Here is a 17,611-nt window from a genome sequence, read left to right on the forward strand (position 1 = left end):
CAAAATAAAGGGATGTATCTAATGCTTATGACACTTTTCCAGGTCAATCATAACTTGTGTAACATTAAATAACCTCAATACTCCTTTAGATATGGGAACAGTAGCAGTATGTGTCTCTCAGGGCTTAGAAAAGTCAAAGATTGTGTGTGGCTCACGTGTTAGACAGGTGTGCACCGTCTCGTTTTACAGCAGGGCAGTAATTATAGAAGTGTCAGTGGCCAAGGAATTCTTCATGCAGAGCATCTGAGTGCATTGGTCTGTCTGATGGGCTGTAGGCATCATCACATCAATGTGAGTCACATTGCATTTGGGAGAGGGGGGACTGCTAATTTTAGCACTTAAATTATTATAACAAAAGGAACAAGACTTCTGTACGATCTCTATATAGGTTTCTATACGTATTTCAAGAGAGACCGTAAAATACTGCTTCAAAGAACTCCACAACCCAGAGCTGCCTGACCACTTCTAGAGGCAGCAAATTTGCCACCACACCATGGGAAGGTGTCCATGAGGAGTTTCTTTGTCTTTAGGCCATTATAATCTCTCAGTATCAGAAGAGGGTCCAATAGCTTTAATTATCATCCTTTTCTAATAGCTTTTTGGTCATTCAGGAAGCGCGGGGAGGGAGGCAGGGCCACCAGGCAGGGCAGGGCAGGACAGCACAGCCTGCTCTTTGAACCCAGTGCAGCCAAAGGCAAGTAACGCCAGTTGAGCTGGGAGTATTTGGTCGAATCTTAAGAGATACTGAGGGTGGGCTTCGCCTACATCGCCCTCTCCAACTTGTGATTGACTGATTTCCTTGTTTCTTGGAAGACAGATGAGTATTAGAAGTAATCACATAATAAGTGTCATATCAAGTCTTGTGCCCTTTCTTTTCACTGCCTTTTAAACAGTGTTAAACACTTTGGGACAATCTTGTGAGCCATTTCAAACTCTAAGGATGTGAATTCTGTGATCAGTTGAGATAAAAAATAAGGTCAGAAATGTCACGATTATGTACTTTCTCAACAAGTAATTTCATAGTAAACTAACATGATTTATTTGCATGTTCTTTTGACTATAAGTATAGTACGTTGCATAAGTGGAACAGCATCACTAATGACACTGGCATGCCTCACCAGTGTTCCAGAGAGTGCTGCAATTCCTCTGCTACTCCTTCAAGCCACTCAAGAACTTGATGCAAACATCCCATTGAAAAAATAATACATAAATCAAAGGCTGACCTGACAAGAGCTGCACTTTGGCCCTGCTGATCAAACCTAGAATGGTACATTTTCAGTCAGGCATAACCAAAACATGACTACTAAAAGTATTTTATTTGGGTTTCTAATGTTATGTGCATAGATGCTTGGTTATGGATAGGAAGAGCTCAGGGGAGAGCTCCAGGGACCAGAGCCCTGCTGTATTTTTTCACGAAGACTTTGGCAGCTAAACACTGTGGAGAATCTGAGTGTGTACCACGGAAAAGAAGCACGAGTGAGTTGTCTGAGAGCGATGAGAGAAAAGACACTGGAAATTGTATCCCAAGATTTCAGCTAACGAATTGCTTTATTCTGGCTGTGCTTCCTGCTCAATCAATACATCGTGTCGTCAGGCTGGGGCTCGGACAGGACTTGGGTATGGTATTGATCCATCTTCGGCTGCTGCTTCGCTTTGCTGTAATCCAGCTGGGTAACTAAGGGAGTGACTGTTCAGTCAGATCTGTGTTGAATCTGGTCCCGCGCCAGAGGAAATCGAGCTAAACTTTCAAATAGCCAGTGGAGTTAATTATGAGGAAAAATAATTGTGCCAGGGAAATCAAAATGAAGTCCTTTTGACTTTGTGCGCAGTATTGTAAGCACCGGAATGAGAAATGCTGTGCATGTGCTGCACGGCCTTTCACTGCCTTCTCTTCTGCCAGGGGCAAGTGTATTTCCTTGGGTTTTTGAAACTTAGCAACTTGTGAAGTACCTTACAGGTTCTGGGAATGCAAGACACAGTACGGAAGTGAAATATTGGCAGCTTAATCAGCTAGCAAGTTACAGGCTTTGGCTAATCACACCAGGAACAGGTTGTGCCCATGTAAACACTGAGACATGCTACTGTATCATTGGATCACCTACAATTTTTCTGTACACCTTCAATGTGCATTTACAGCTGTTTTACAACTGCATTCCCACTTATTTTACTTGAAATTAAACTGTTTCACTCTTTCATATGGTAGACTTGAACTCTGTAACTGGACTCTTCTTGCGTGCACGGAAGAGGTACATCAGGCCCATTTTATACGGAAAATGTGCGTTTCCAGTGAGTGCTAATGAAAGAAGAAATCATGTATGGTTTGGGCAGCGAGGCAGAAAAATTGTGTGGCTATTCCAGGGATATTACAACATAAATAGGCAATATACAATAGCAGTATAAGTGAGGTTATTTATAGATGCATATTATGCCATGAAAATATGCTGCGAGGAGACAGTAAGAAAACAATTCCCCAGTTCTACGTATTGGATCAAGTTGTTCATATTTTGTATTTTCAAAGGAAAGCTTTCCTCTCCCTTTTGGAGCATGTATTTACTGGATTTCCTTTTGGATTAATATGTACAGATCCTCATCTTTTAAATTCACTAGAAATAAATAAATGTATTAGGTTAGACAGCAATTTCTTCTGGGTAGAGTGCCTTCTGTTTCTACACCTGTTCTTCCTGGAGGATAGAGATTCTGAAACAAATCTGTAGAACAAAAGAAAGCCCATTCCAGATCCCAGGGCTGGTACAGCCCTAGTTTATATTTCTGCATTCCTTTTATTTTATTTTTTTTAACATTTATTCATAGAGCTGCTACTCTGATAACCTCTAATTTCACAGAGTGCAGTACCGCTAAATATGAACATTCAAAACATGAGAAAAAAGGTGCCTACCATCACAAGGTTCGCTTAAAAATATGAGTTCTTAAAGTACATTGGGTTTTTCTTTTCATATTCTTACACTCACAGCCTTTCGGATTTATATTTTTAAGATGTCTCTAGCAACCATAATGAGCAGAAACACTTTGTTTTTCTAAATGAAAAAAGAGACTTCCAGTTAATTATACAGGTACAGGAATCCAGAAGACTTGTGGTAGAAATGTAAGTTTTGGGGAAAACAAAACAAAACGAAACAAAACAAAACAAAAAACAAAAAAGGTGCATGTTATAATGACTGGTTTGTTTCTGAGAGCTGCAAAGCAGGGGACAAAGAACAAATAACTTCAAATATATATATATATATGTAATAGGGCACAGAAGACTGATGATGAGAAATACATAAAATATATCTTTTAATATTCTGAATTGTTGATTCATGTCAGTGATGACAGAGTTATTGATGGAATCTCCAGATTTTTGGCACTGCAAGCAGTGAGAAGTGTTTTCATAAGTTTTTGTCCTATTTTGCTAGATATTCTTCTTGGTATTCAAGGGAGCACGTCCAGCCTCTTTTCAATGCAAGCTGGATAAAGTATCCTCTTGTTTTTTTAGTGTGAATCTTTGTGAGAAGCAGCTGTACTTAGCTACCCAGAGATATTTTCATATCCTACAGGCAAGATGGCACATTAGTTCTGGTAGTGTTAGATGATCCTTGCTAAGAAAAGTTTCCTATGACAAATACAAATGAAAGCATGAACTTTTTTTAAAGATATGACACAATTCTTCATGTTGTAGAAATAGTTCTCTTCTGGATGAGTTTTTTGTTTTGTTGTTTTGGGTTTTTCTTCTGTGTGTTTGTTTGGTCCCAGACTATTTTTGTGCGAAGAAACCACAGAAGGCTATGTAAAATCTGTTGCATTCGTGGTGTCTGGTCTAAAAACATTTATCTAAAAATATCAGAGGATTATGGGTTACAGTAGGCAAGTTTCAGAGCTGCTTAAAGTTAAATAAACATTTTGCATTTGTTTTCTAAAATAACATAACAAATCAAACCATATCAACTTTCCCGAAGTTATAGCCAATTCAAACCAACCTTTATATACATCTGGAACTGTTCGTGCTGTAATTGTGAGGGGGTATATTTTGTGCAGGACTGGGATCTGATTGCATTTAATTCCATGTAATTTTTAGACCCAGACACAGGGCTTTGGGTTGGAAAGTACTGGAGAACACCCGTGGGGATGGCCCAAGCAGCAGGGATGGAGGCAGCAGCTCGGCCATGAGAGCCCCCCCAGGCTGGCCATGAGGCGCCTGCACGAGCAGTGCACAGGGGTTTTATGCACATGGGCAGCTTTCATGGATTATTTTACTTCAAAGACCATCTTTGCACCATTCAAGAGAAAACTGATTATTAAAATCTACTTCTTGGCCACTGTGAGAATGTCGTCATAGGGAAACCAGAAACCTGAGTGCTTATGGGGTGACCAAGAACTGAAAGGATGAAAGGAAATTCTGAAATCCATAAGCCTGTAAGAAAAAAACAATCTACTTGGGAGCTTTCAGGTTATTTACAATGACACTTTCCCAGACGTTTTGCCAATTCCTCTGGTAAAGGCCAGAGGATGATTTTTGTATCTTTTCTTTTCCAAATGGCTTTATTCTAGCAATTCTCTTGCCAGTTTCACCCATCCCCTCTCTCTCAGAAAGAGAAACAGAAACTTCAAAATTGCTTATACAGCCACAACCCTCCTGAATTATGAGTGGTATCTCTTTTTAATTAATCAAACCTGATCGGTTTGTTTGAATTAATTTCAGCTCCTGAGCACTACCCTCTTCGGAGACTGGCCCTATCCTCTGGTTTTTGTTCCAGCCTTATTCCCCAGACTGAGCGTTATTTACGTTCACTGCAGGGATGACACATCCTCTTGTGTCCCCACCGGGTTCCTAACTCTTATTCTCAGACTGTCACCTCACCCCAGTCTAACTGTAGAGGAGTACTAGACTTCCTATTTACCCTTTAAATACGTCAGACTGTTTTCGTGGCTTCTTCCCGAGTTAACGTTTTCCAAATATTGCTAAAATAAGTGTGCTTTTACAGAAAACGATAGAAGGGAAGTTAAAAGTAAGATGCCGGAACTTGTTTGAGACCACACACACACACACAGAGGCACATATATTTATATCCCTTGTTACGTACGCATGCATGTATGCTACAAAATGAGTATTTTGCTGTGTTATCTTTATATATTTTTATGTTTGTGAAGATATTGCACTGTGGGAGGCATAAAAAAGTAACTATGGCAAAAGGGATGGAGAAAAAAGGGTGAACCAACTAACAGACAAAAATAAACCAGCCAACAGAACCAAAAAATCTACTTTATTCCATCTTTTGTTTAGTTTCCCACTGCCTCCTTTCAAGGCACAGGTATGGGTCCGTTATCCTCATTAATAAATGTGTGAGGTTTACCTGCTATTAGCCACAGACTTTTCATCAGCACTACTATGCGCTTGTGCATGTGGGATGTGTGTTTAGGACTTGGTTTGACTCATGCTCCTTCAGCTGGGGCTGAAGCCAGCGGTGCGCCCCATGGCAAGCTCCCTGCACTGCAGGTGGGATGGAGGTCGGGGTCTGGCATGCCTGCCCCATGCCACCTGGTGTGGTGGGATCAAGCAGGGTGGCCCCAGCACTTTTTCTCCCCCCCCCGCTTTCAAGCTCGATCTCTCGCATCAGCACAACACATCATTTGCTGCGATGCTGAGGCCTCAAAGCTCCAGCGGGTGCTTGGGTGCCCGGATGCATGTTTGTCATCAAGCTTTTTGTTGGGAGGAGGAAAAGATGGCCTTCCAGACCCTGGATAACTCTTTCTGTAAAGCATGCCAGAGTTAGGTCCTTCTGTGTGCGCGTCGCTTCCATTTGCCAAAGTCTACGGCTCACTGCCTCGTTTTACGAGCAAAGGGCATGGTGCTAAGGAACAGAGGCTCAGATGTTGAGAGCTTTCAGTTTACATGGAGGAGGGACATCTTCCAGCCAGAAACACAAAGCTTTGTAACTCTAACCTTGCTCTGTTAAAAAACACCAGCATTAATGGATACATAAAGAGGAGAACCTGGTGGGAGCAGAAGGTTTGCATAACCCCTTCATTTGGCATTCCTGCTGCTGCTATGGGATGCTAATCTCCAGTTCTGGTATTGACAGCTCCAGGAGGAGAGTGAAAATGATGCAAGGCACGTAGAGAAGAGCCATGAGAATGCTTAAAGGGTTGTGAAAAGTCCTGCATCAGTCCAAAAGTAAAAGTTTAGCCCATTTAGCTTACAATGGAAGAGAAGAAATTTATCCTTTCTCTTTGAGTATTTCCATAAGGAGCAAAAGGTCCCTGGGATTCGCAGACTGAGTGTGACTGTCTAAAAGGTGCAGATAGACCAGTCTAGATGGGGAACAAAGTGCTTTTTCTGTAAGCGAGGATGGCTAAGCACTGGAACAACTTGCCAAGGGCTGTGCTGAATTCTCCATGGTTGGCAGTTCTTGAAAAAGGAGCTGAGGCTTTCATAAAATCATGTTTCAGTGCTAACAGCAATTATTTTGGGGAAGTTCTAAGACTTTGTTTTTTAGAGGGAAGACAAACTGGAGTCTCAGTGACCACTTCTGATGTTGTCGTCTTTGGATCTTGGCATTTACTTTGAAGAAACAACCAGATCTTTGCATGACTGCTTGTTTAGATGCCTTCTGTGGATCAGGTCCTGGCTACTCACAGGTTTCCTGTCTTTGGATGGCACCTCAACATTTAAAGAGAGAAGCATCGCTATAGAGTTGTCTGGAGGTTTTTCATGGCAGCTATTTGGGTCAACATAGAGAATATGCCTGGGGTTTTGATTATTGGTCCCATTTTTGCTGAAGCATTTTGCAAAGGCTAAAAATACACATAGCATTGGTACATATAAGTCAATCTGGCTTACTAATTAAATAAAATGTTACATTTTACAAAATGCTTCTGCAAGCATCTGTATTTCAGTATATACAGATAAGACACAATGACTACAATGTCTTACCCTGTAAGATTACAAAGGCTGAAAAAACAGTGCAAAAGGATAGCAGACACACAGAGTCAAAAAGCAGCCCTCTTTTAGGCTTTCAGATTCCACTTTTCCTAAGGAAGAAATTTAATAATTTTCTGCACTGTTATGTAGAATGACCAGCCTAGCAATGGTAAGCTTTTTGTTATGTGATCACTTCCTAGAAGTGCTTAATGACTGATAAAATTACTTTTTGTAGCTTTTTAGGTCCGTGATTTCTATAGCAAGCCATTTGCAGATAGCAAACTCTCCAACTGAGTCCCATTTAGTAAAGCTGTATCTGAATACATATTTGAATCAAAGCGTACAGGCCACGTTTTAGTTTGTGCTATTAACCCATTTTCTATGAACGTTTGACATTTGAAGATTCAAGAATAGCTTCTTGTGGTCAGAAATGTTGGCGTAAAAAGCCAAACTGAGTGGGAGGAGGACTTCTTTCACCAGCCCCTCCTTTCTCCATAAGCCTAAGGGAGGACCCAGCAGAGTCCCCTGCAAACTCTTTCATGGGTGTACAACACCGAAAGCATCGCCCTCGAGTAGCCTTTGAATGCACGGGCCGTTGTTGTCCTCATTACGACACCAAGACACCGAGCATTTGAAGTCTCTTCCTTGCTGAAAGCTTTCTGAATTTTTTATGTGCGCTGCTATAACCGTCTTTTTAATGAAAAGAAACCTCTTGATAAAAGCTAGGAAAGCCAAAAAGAAAGCAGCAGCAAGCATGGGCTTCGTTCAGTCACAGGAAACAGCTGGTAGCCAGCTTTTGTGAGAGCTGCCAGAAAAAGGTTGATTACTGTACCTGGCAGCCAGGATCCTGTGCCTGACCTTGCCAGGCAGAGAGCACCGGGGCACAGGGGTTTCCAACAGGACGGGGCTGAAACTCAGCTGTAAAGCGATGATCCAAACGTACAAAGCGGCTCGGATTTGAGTGCTTCAGTTTGAGTTCGGAGGCAGATTAGAGCCCTGCTGGAGCCCAGTCTGAACTTCCAAAAAGTTGAAAGGCGTTTCGGTACGGTGTTCAATTTCTTTTCAACAGAGATCTAGCTATTCATCTTCCCTGTTACCTTACAAACTGTGTAGACTTCCACTCAAAAAGGAAATGGTGGAGGATCGTGTTATCCCTTATGGCTGGTGGGTACAAAAGAATCCACTGGACACCTGCAGGTATTAGAAAGGTCTTACTTACTGGAAAGCAAGCTGCAATTAACTCTTTTATGCTGGTCAGCAACTATTTAGTTTGCAGAGGGGTGACAAAAGCCTTTTCTCCTGGACACATTTGAATTTTCATGCCATTTTCAACCTAATACCTCTTTTCTGCATTCAGTGTTCCCTCATATTTCACTAACCAAAAAAAGCTTGACACACTTGGTTCAGCTGAATTGAGACTATTGTGAAAATCCACCCGAGCTGCCTCTGGAGTTCAAGACTGATTAGTTGTTCAGCTTGGCAAGTCAGATCCAACCCTTTCTGTGGCCAGCCAGAAATCGTTCCCAAAGAACAAAAGAGAGTGAAACACGGTCGTTCTGGTCGATCTGCTGCAATACCTGGTAGAGTAGGATCTTGCCAATGAAGTGGGCAGCAGAGATGTTGCCAAGAAATCTTTGCAGAGGAAATGTAAGTTAATTTTACATTACCCCAACCTTTTGCTGGGGACACAGAACATAACAGAATCCTACCGGTACAGAACAAGTCGCATTCCTTAAAAAGGGCAAATAGCTCAGTACCAAATTATCCCTCGGTCTTTACTTGCTCTCTTGTTAACCAAATTTTGCACAGATGCTTCTGTCCATCTGTATATATATCTCAGGACAAATGACCTTTGCAACAGGCTCAGATCATGTACATGTGTACGTGAATCATCTCAGAGACGTGTCAGCCGCTATCGCTCGGGCCATGTCAGGAAGCATTGTACAACTTACACCCCTTGTATTGAATATCATCCTTAATGCAATTTTGTCCAAGGCTGAGGCACGTGCAAGAAAGCATTCATTTGTGTCACCATGTCAGGCCACACAAGCTCTTCTCTTCGGGCAGAACTAATACCACATAATATATATTTATACTAAAATGCAGAGATCCCACCAACTATGCAGGATAAGTTGTATATACAGTCACGGGCAGGAATTTCATAAAATCGCAGCATGTACTGCCATCTGTTAAGATTTACCCATGGTTTCCACTGGCAGTCAACCTTGATTTTCAGAAATATAACTTTCTAGGCAGAAATTGCAGTTTCTAAGGTCAGGACTGAGTAAATTTGAACTTGCTAAAATTAAAATTCGTTTGCTAAAGAAATAAAGACTCAATCAGATGCTAAATAAAAAAAATGGAAAAAAAAGCTTTAAAAATAACTAAAGTAGGTTACTTTGATTTAAAGAATAAATCATTCTGTTTATATGAACAGATAAATGTCAAGTTTTCATTTCTCTAGTAATCTTGTCTCTGCATGCAAATCAGTAGCAACTGCAATTACTAAAACCTTCGTGTCCAAAGTCTGACACTCTTCTCATCTCTAAACAGGACTTCTCAGTGTTGGTGCAATTCTGAACCAGACACTGATGCAAAAAATGACTAACATACTTGCTTAACATCGAGGGAAATTTAAATTCTTGAAAGGAAAAAGAAAAACCACAGATACATATCACAGAAAATCTTATATTACCAGGACTATACACATAAATAACTAAATGAGGAAGATCATTTCCCCTCATGCTGTATGAACAAGGAAGATTATTCCCCTTCATTCCCAACATCATATATAACATACACATACTGTCCAGAGTCTTGGAATCAAGACAGAGAAAACAAACATAAAACCCCAAGCCAAGCCTACCCAGCAGAGCTTATTAAAACAACCTCTGGCTTCTGAATGAGGACTTTTGTTTGTTTGTTTATTTCAATAATTATCTTTCTTCTGGAATTCAGCTTCTTAGCCCTTCTTTGAAGCCATTTTCTTTCTCCTACCAAAAAGAGAGAATGCTTTTTTTTTTTAGCAAAAGATTTGTGATAAGAAGTGAGTGAAATATGTCCTTCCCCAAAAGAGGAAAAACAAATACTTTAATATTTTCTTCATCCAGAATCCATAGATTTATTTAGGAGAGCCACTTCTGACTCATTAGAAGTCAAAACTAGAATAGAATGAAGAGAAATACTAATTTAGCTGTTAGAGATTAATTTCTAATGCTATCAACAAACTTTTCAAAGGAAGGTTAATTGAATCATTGCTTATGATCCTCAGAGCAGTCGTATCTGGAACAACTGATTTGGCTACAGAGATGGATCTAACAAGGAAGACAAATTCCTCTAATCTAATTACTGAGGGGTAAAATAGAAGAAAACACTGGCAAATGTTTCGATATTCTTTCTACTGTAGTCTTTTTTTGTCAAGGACCAAAGGGCAGTGTAAATTATCCTAGTCACGTGCTTCCTGTTAGAATTTCGTGTAGGACTCAGGAAAATAATGTGATTATGAGAATTTTTAGAAGAATGAACTCTAAGACTCCTAGAAATTTCCTATCATTTGCTTCTGTGTGACAAAGATTTGGGCTGCTTTATCTAAGTTTCCAGTTTTTGGTGCCCCGTCTCAGTCACACAAAACACAAGGAATACCCAAAACAAGTAAGTCACAAACTCACGCTGAAAATTATTCACTTAAGCTGCTTGCATAGCATGGACAAATACTTCAAAAGTAGTCAGGATCAATTTGCAAACAATTTGCCTCTCTAAATGGTGTTTTTGCTTTTAACAAATTATCTACAATGTACATAGATCAACTAGTGTTGTCAATTATGTATGCTTTTCAGAAGCCTTAAAAAAAACCTGCAAAACTGACTTTTCCAAAAGGGAATCATAAGTTAGTGTGTGTACAGTCTAAGACCATATATTTTAATAAAAGCTAAAAATAAGATTGCAAAAAACAATGAAAATGAATTAGAATACACAGCCTCCCTGCTTTTATATTTTTCCTGCTGTGTGCAGGATCAACGTTTGCAGTGAAATTGGAATCCTTGCACATTTAGTTGAAAACCAACTTCATGATTTCACAGGAAACCGTACTTCCAAAAATAATGAAAGCCTATGAAGTCGAAGATCCTTAACAATTTTTTGTCTCGTAAATACGGTAAAATGGTACCTGAGGTGTTGTTGGACTCATTCCAAGGACTAAAAAGTGGAAGGCTTTCTGCTGACCGCAGTAAGCTGAGCACATCTAGGACTTCATGGAGTACTTATGAATTGTGGTGCTTAAAAAACTCGTACCAGTCCTTCTTGCAAAATAAGGAAAGGTTTGAAGGAGAGACAAGGGAATCTGAAACAAACAAACAAAAAAAAACCTTTTTATGTATAGTATGGTCCACAGGGTTGCATCTGATGGCATGGAGACAGTATTTGGTGCAGAGTCTTTGCTGAATCTCTGCTAAAACTGTTCTTGGACCAGAAAGAAACAAATCAAATCGGGACAGGCTTCTGATACTGAGTTGGAAAACATGAACGTGAACTGGATTGACTAAAGATGCTTCTGCATGGGAAATCCCAGCTGAGAAGAGCAGTGGGTCTTCTGTACACATGTTCTCATATAAACACACTGATGAAAACATTAACACAGCCTCTCAGGTGGAGGAAAGGTGAATTATTCAGGGTTTGTTCAGTATAGGCCAGGCTGAGAAGGACAATTACTCAGAAAGTAATGGTAGGGCTCCAAGGATGGTATGAACGCTGAGATGCTGGTTAAAGTAATTACAAATTTCAAGTATATTTTCAGAAGTTGGCTTCCTCTTTTTTTTTTTGTTGTCAATCTATTCATATTGTATCTGTGCTATCAGGTTTTATTATTTTTGTCTACCTACTCCTACAAAGTTTTCTCAGGTTTCTTGGGTAAAACAGGATGGAAAATGAGCTCCAAAGTGTATGACCCTGTTGTTGTTTTTGTTTGTTTGTTTGTTTTTTGTTTTTTCCCCAGTGGATAGAAAACCAGGATATGAATTGGCAATACTGAAGAGTTGTCCCAGTTGTTTTACTGATGGGAGTATTGCTTGCTTCTGAAAGAATATGCTTTTTTATTGCAGAAAATATGGGACAAAGTAAAAGAGGAGAGGAACCATTAAGCTGAGTACTAGTTCTAGACTACAGTAGCTTGATAAAGAGATTCTAAAAATAAAAGTTTGTATTATAAGCACATACACATGTATATACCACAGTGTTCTTTCATTTGATGACTTTCTTTGCTCTATCTGAAATAGCATATGAAAATTACAAGTCACAGACTTTCTTCCACGGAGTATGCAGGCAGAAGCTTACAAAATAAGGAAGCAGCAGCTGAGGTAGTACAGAAGGCGGCCACAGCACTGTGATTTTTGTGTAAGAGTCCAGGGAGTTGTTGACTTGGGACATGACTGTACCATCTCACTTAGCACTGCTGAAGGACCATTTTCAGGGGAAGCTCTAACAAATCTGCACTCCCAAGAAGCTTTCCAACTTCGAGGTACTTACTAATGCTAAGAGGATGTCACTGCTCTGCTCATGTATAATCCAGGGTGGATGCGAGTAGGTTTGTACTACGGCCTTCTCTTACCGAGAGTCGCTTCTTCCCACAGAACAGCTGCTCATATAACCCTTGATGGCTATCAGGATGGCATAACTAGGCTTCAGAAATTTGAAAGCTCTTCGTTAATGCTTCTGTCTAGCCATGGAAATACACTCTTTAAAGCAGGGTGGGGAAATACTTTCCTTTATGAGAACCAAACAGGATTTTCAAGTACCTTTCTACAGACCAACCGTAGGGCTACCTCTCAGCTGTATTTCCCCATTCCTTGCAGTCCAGCCTCCCAGCGGTCTTGCACGGCCCACAGCCCTGCTGTGCCCGCTCGCTCCATCCTCCTGTCCTCACAGGTGTGCAGAGATAAGCAGCGAAGCTGCTGAAGGGACCAGGAAACGAGACTTATTAGGTGCGGCTGAGGGAACCAGGGTTGTTTAGTCTGGACAAGAGGAGGCTGAGGGGAGACCTCATTGCCCCCTACAACTACCTGAGAAGAGGTTGCTGCAAGGAGGTCGTCTGTTTCTTTTCTCAGGTGACAAGTGAGAGGACATGAGGCAACAACCTCAAGTTGCACCAGCGGAGGTTTAGATTGGATAGCAGGAAGGACTTCTTCATGGAGAGGGTGGTCAAGCCTTGAAACGGGCTGTCCGGGGAAGTGGTGGAGTACACAACCCTGGAGGTACTTAAAAGAGATGTGGGTGTGGCTCTGAGGGACATGGTTTAGTGATGGGACACAGTAGGTCAGGCTGATGGTTGGACTTTATGAACTGGAAGGTCTTTTCCAACCCAAGCGATTCTGTAAATCCAGCTAGCACACAGCACTGGCTCATACTCCCCATCAGCACGCTGCCTGGGTGTTACCGTTGCACCAGGATCCTTCCACATCTCACAACAACAAGCAGACCCATCCCACCACCATCACCACACCACCACTGTTGATAGTACTGTTATATTCTCCATGCTCAGTGCAGTACTCCTGCCCCTTTTTTTTTTTTTTTTTTTTTTTTTTTTTTTTTGCCATTTTCTATCTGAGTTTCACAACAGAATAGAGAATCAGGCCAGGCATAACCGATGCATGAAAACTTGTATGTCTTCCAACATGGCTGATCAAACCGAGTCCATAACAATTCCAAACAGCAGAAGGTATCATTAAACTATCTATTAGATGTTTATAGTATGTACAGATGTTAGCAACATCTGGAATTATGTACTCTTAATTGTGAGATAATTCCTGTTAAACAAACACTGAATACAGTTGTGATATATTGTCCCTCTAAGCCTACTTGTAAGGAGAGTATGGACATCTGTTTGAATAAATCTCACTTTCCTCCTGACCTTTTCTCTACCGCAAGAGAAGTTAAGCCTGTTGGATGTTAATGTCTCTCAAACATGAACTCAGTTTATCGGAGGCAGAAGTAAATTTGGTGTTACAGAGATTATGTTTAGCTTTGCAATTCTGGTATTAATTCATTCTTACATCTAATCACAGGGTGACAGTTTTATTTTCTGATGAGGCTTGATCTCTTTTAAGCATATACAGTTACTTTATGAGTTGTTGCCTGAAGCTAAACTGTTGCCTTGGTAGCGAAAGATGAAGTACAGATGCCCTCTAGGCCAGAAAAACTAAAACTCTTAGTGCAGCATCCTGTGCACTTAAGTTTTGCTGTTAAATGTTAACACATACAGTTCAAAGCAGAGAATAACAATCACTGACCTCCCCATTCAAGCGCTCAGTTTTAACATCTACGCCTCAAAAAGATCCAAGCTGCTAGCAGAAAGCTTAATGTGAAAAACAGAGTATATGAAATAAACATGAAAGACGAGATCAAATACAAACAAAATAAAAGTGCAACACACATCATGGTGGTGTTTCTGAGTATTTACAGTTCAAAGGAGACTAAAACACACAGCTTCTGTACCTGTGGCAAAGGATGTTTTCTGTTAGTGACCTCTGCGAACACTCTGTGAACACCGATACGCGCTGTGCCGTATCCCCACATGGTGATGGAGAGCCCCATCCTTGGTGGTCTTGATTAATGCACAGTATTCAGAGGCTCTATTTGCTGTTACACTAAAGCACACAGCAAAGCAACTGGAGGCAATCGTAAGCCATAACTAATGGCTGCAGTATGTATCAGCCTGCTCTCCATATAGCCACACTCTTGTGGACAGAAAACAAAACAAGTGAAGTTATTGTGGTCAAGCTTTATTGCACCACTTCTCTATCTGGGGAGCTCACTGAGGTAGATTGAGAGGTATTACACTGCTTACCATCAGGCACAGAACGCTTTCGGCCTCTGATATTTCTCTCCCTTTCTATGTCTCTCCCAAGACTCTGTCTACAGTCAGTGGAGAGAGATGATCCTCCACAAGGTGAAACTGAACCTAAATTAAAAAAATGCAAAGAGGACTCGTCCCATGCTGGCTTTGCGAAGCACTAGTTAAGGGATACGCTTGACAGCCTCCAGGCAGAACATGTCATGTATCTATCTTGACTCTGGTCCTGGATGCAGAAATCTTTTCAAAGTTTTCTTCTGTGGGCTAACGAGGTCAAAATCTTTGGCTGGAGAGATGGGGATATTTCAGGGACGCCAGTTGCCTCGCACTTTACCAACATGTAACGCATCACATACACTGGCCCTTGGCATCAGTGTGAAATCCAAATCAGCACATGGCAGAGGACATAGCCCTTTTCGACTTTTGGACACTAGCCCTGGATATTTCTTTGCACCATGTCACCAAAGAGCAAAACTCCACGGTGTAGTAAGAGAGAGCATTTCCTAGTGTGTGGCCTGTATGTATGCCATCAGAGGTGTTACTGAACTGCAAACAACAAAAGCAATGCATTTATACACAGACTATCACAGCCTTCCCGTTTGTACCAGTTGTGCCTCAGCTATTTTGTTCTTATTATTGGATCTCAGCAAATTAAATAGTTGTCCTCATGTATGTATAGAGAAGTGCATTCATGTATGCTCAGTTCATCTTCGCATCTTAGACCAAATACACCGTGACCCAAATACACAAATTTACACCAGCTTTTGTAGAGATCACAGTATGATACACAACCCTAGAAAGCATTCACTCAATATATAAGAAAGATTTTCATTTAATCTACATTTGGAGGGAAAGAAGGGAGAGACACAGTGTGCCTCTTCCATACACTAAATTAAATTGCTGTTCATTGACTCAGGTTACCCTGGGCACGGCACATTCTAATGAAGCCTTATTAAATTCAGAGAAGGCTGCTACAGTGAAGTCAGGGGTAAATGAAGCAGAGTTCAGATGCTACGCTGCACATATGTATTTCAGGTGCTGTCTTTGATGAATGACATGTAATGGAAACAATGCTTAGCTTGCTCCGAGACAGCATCTTAAAAAACTCTTCTGCTGTCTAATTACGGTAGCTCAAAGATATTTAAGCTAGAAAGGTCATTAACATTTTAAGCATACTTTACACCACAACTACTGCATATTTCCTGACATTCCTAACAACCTACTGCTCTTGGGAAAGTGATGGCTCAGGGGTTTGCTAATGAGTGAGAGACCCTTCGCTGCTTGATCACTGGTCTGAATTCTGTTTAATCTGGAAAAGGCGAAGAACTGTCAGTGACTGGTGGTGTTTATGAATTAATTTGATAACTAGTCTTGGTTCAGACTGCAGCAGGAAAATGTCCCAATTTAAAAACCTTTTCTTACCTTCTTTGCTCCCTTATTCATGACAATCTCTGATGTGCCTGGACCAGGAAGACACAGAAAACTACAGACTCCTCTAAGAGACTGCACAGACAAAACACCAGTGGTCATATAGCTACATCACGGCTTTGTGAGGTGCCCATGTAGCTCACGGGGTATTCAAGGCATGCAGTACAGACCTACAGACTCTAGGTCAGATTACAAACTCTTCTTTCTTCCCAGGGATACTACTGTGTGCAGGGAAGAGAAGTTCTCCTGTACAAATTTGAGTAAGAATATGGGATTTGCTGTAAGGACTGCACTGGTTGTTTCAGGAAAACATGATGGCATTTCCCCCTCATTACCTCATTTATTTGTAATGAAGGTTTTTCCCAGCCTCCTCTATAACAAGTTTTTGGTAGGGTGGGTTATAAAATCTGTTTTCTCATAATAAGGGTGTGCTGTGATGACCTAGACTAGAAACAAGCCCAGATTTCCATCCATTCCACATGCCAGGGTTCCCACCTAGTTTGAATGAAGGTGCCGAGTCGTGGAGAGATGAATGAACACTCAAGTCTTATCCCAATAGGCAGCTGGGATGTGGCTATGTGGGATACACCACCTATATGTATATGGTCTCCAAAAATGTAGCGCACGTGGGGTTTTTTGAGTTATTTTCTGATAACCAGGTAGAATTTTAAGTATAGAAGGAAATCCTGACTCCACTGGAGACTATGTTGAATGTCCCATTGACTTAAACAAGGATAGTACGTTAATTTGGTAACAGCACAGTTTAGCATCTCACTTTTCTATAAGTTCTTCTGATTCGTCTCTGATCTACAAGGAGGCCACAGTTTACACCACCCACAGCTCTGCAGTCCCCAGATCAAAATATTTTGCTTCTGTTTTCTGACATTATCTTACTGTAGTTAAGTCTAGCAGCTGCCTGCTCAGAGAGACAGAATGGGAATAAGTGTGATAGAATGCAAAACATTGCTAAGTCTATATGACAACTTTGGTGATATTTACTGCTTCTCACCTTTTCTCAATTACAGGATCAGTTGAGAGAATCATTCCTCACCTAATTTTCCTGGCCTTTCATTTGCCATATGCAATTGGTTACAAAAATCAACTCAGTGTTATCTGTAGCCCAACATCAAGACTAATTCCAGAGGGATCGGTTCTGAGGTTGGTATTAATGAGTAGTTTTAATTAATTTGGTTCAGGATGGAGACTGTATTGAACAAACTTAAGATGCTATAAGCCACGAACAGATAACACATGATTTAAGGAGCAGATTAAAGTCTATCACAGAGGGAACCAGACACAATCGGTAGGACAAGTAATGGGTAGTAGCTGACATCACAACAGGGGATGGAGATGCCTGCTCAGTGGCACCAATTCCTTGGGTATAGTTCATGAGAAAACAGAGAAAGTCAGGTGTGTTTATAGTC

At 40.9% G+C, this 17,611-nt stretch overlaps 1 long non-coding RNA gene across 1 annotated transcript in view; it reads right to left on the reverse strand.

The window, feature by feature from the left end:
* Positions 1-17,611, reverse strand: part of LOC125183078 (uncharacterized) — a 74,088-nt gene that overhangs the window by 17,377 nt on the left and 39,100 nt on the right. The gene's annotated exons all lie outside the window — the stretch shown is intronic.

The sequence above is a fragment of the Anser cygnoides genome, chromosome 4 (assembly GCF_040182565.1).
Source record: "Anser cygnoides isolate HZ-2024a breed goose chromosome 4, Taihu_goose_T2T_genome, whole genome shotgun sequence".
Classification (NCBI taxonomy): domain Eukaryota; kingdom Metazoa; phylum Chordata; class Aves; order Anseriformes; family Anatidae; genus Anser; species Anser cygnoides.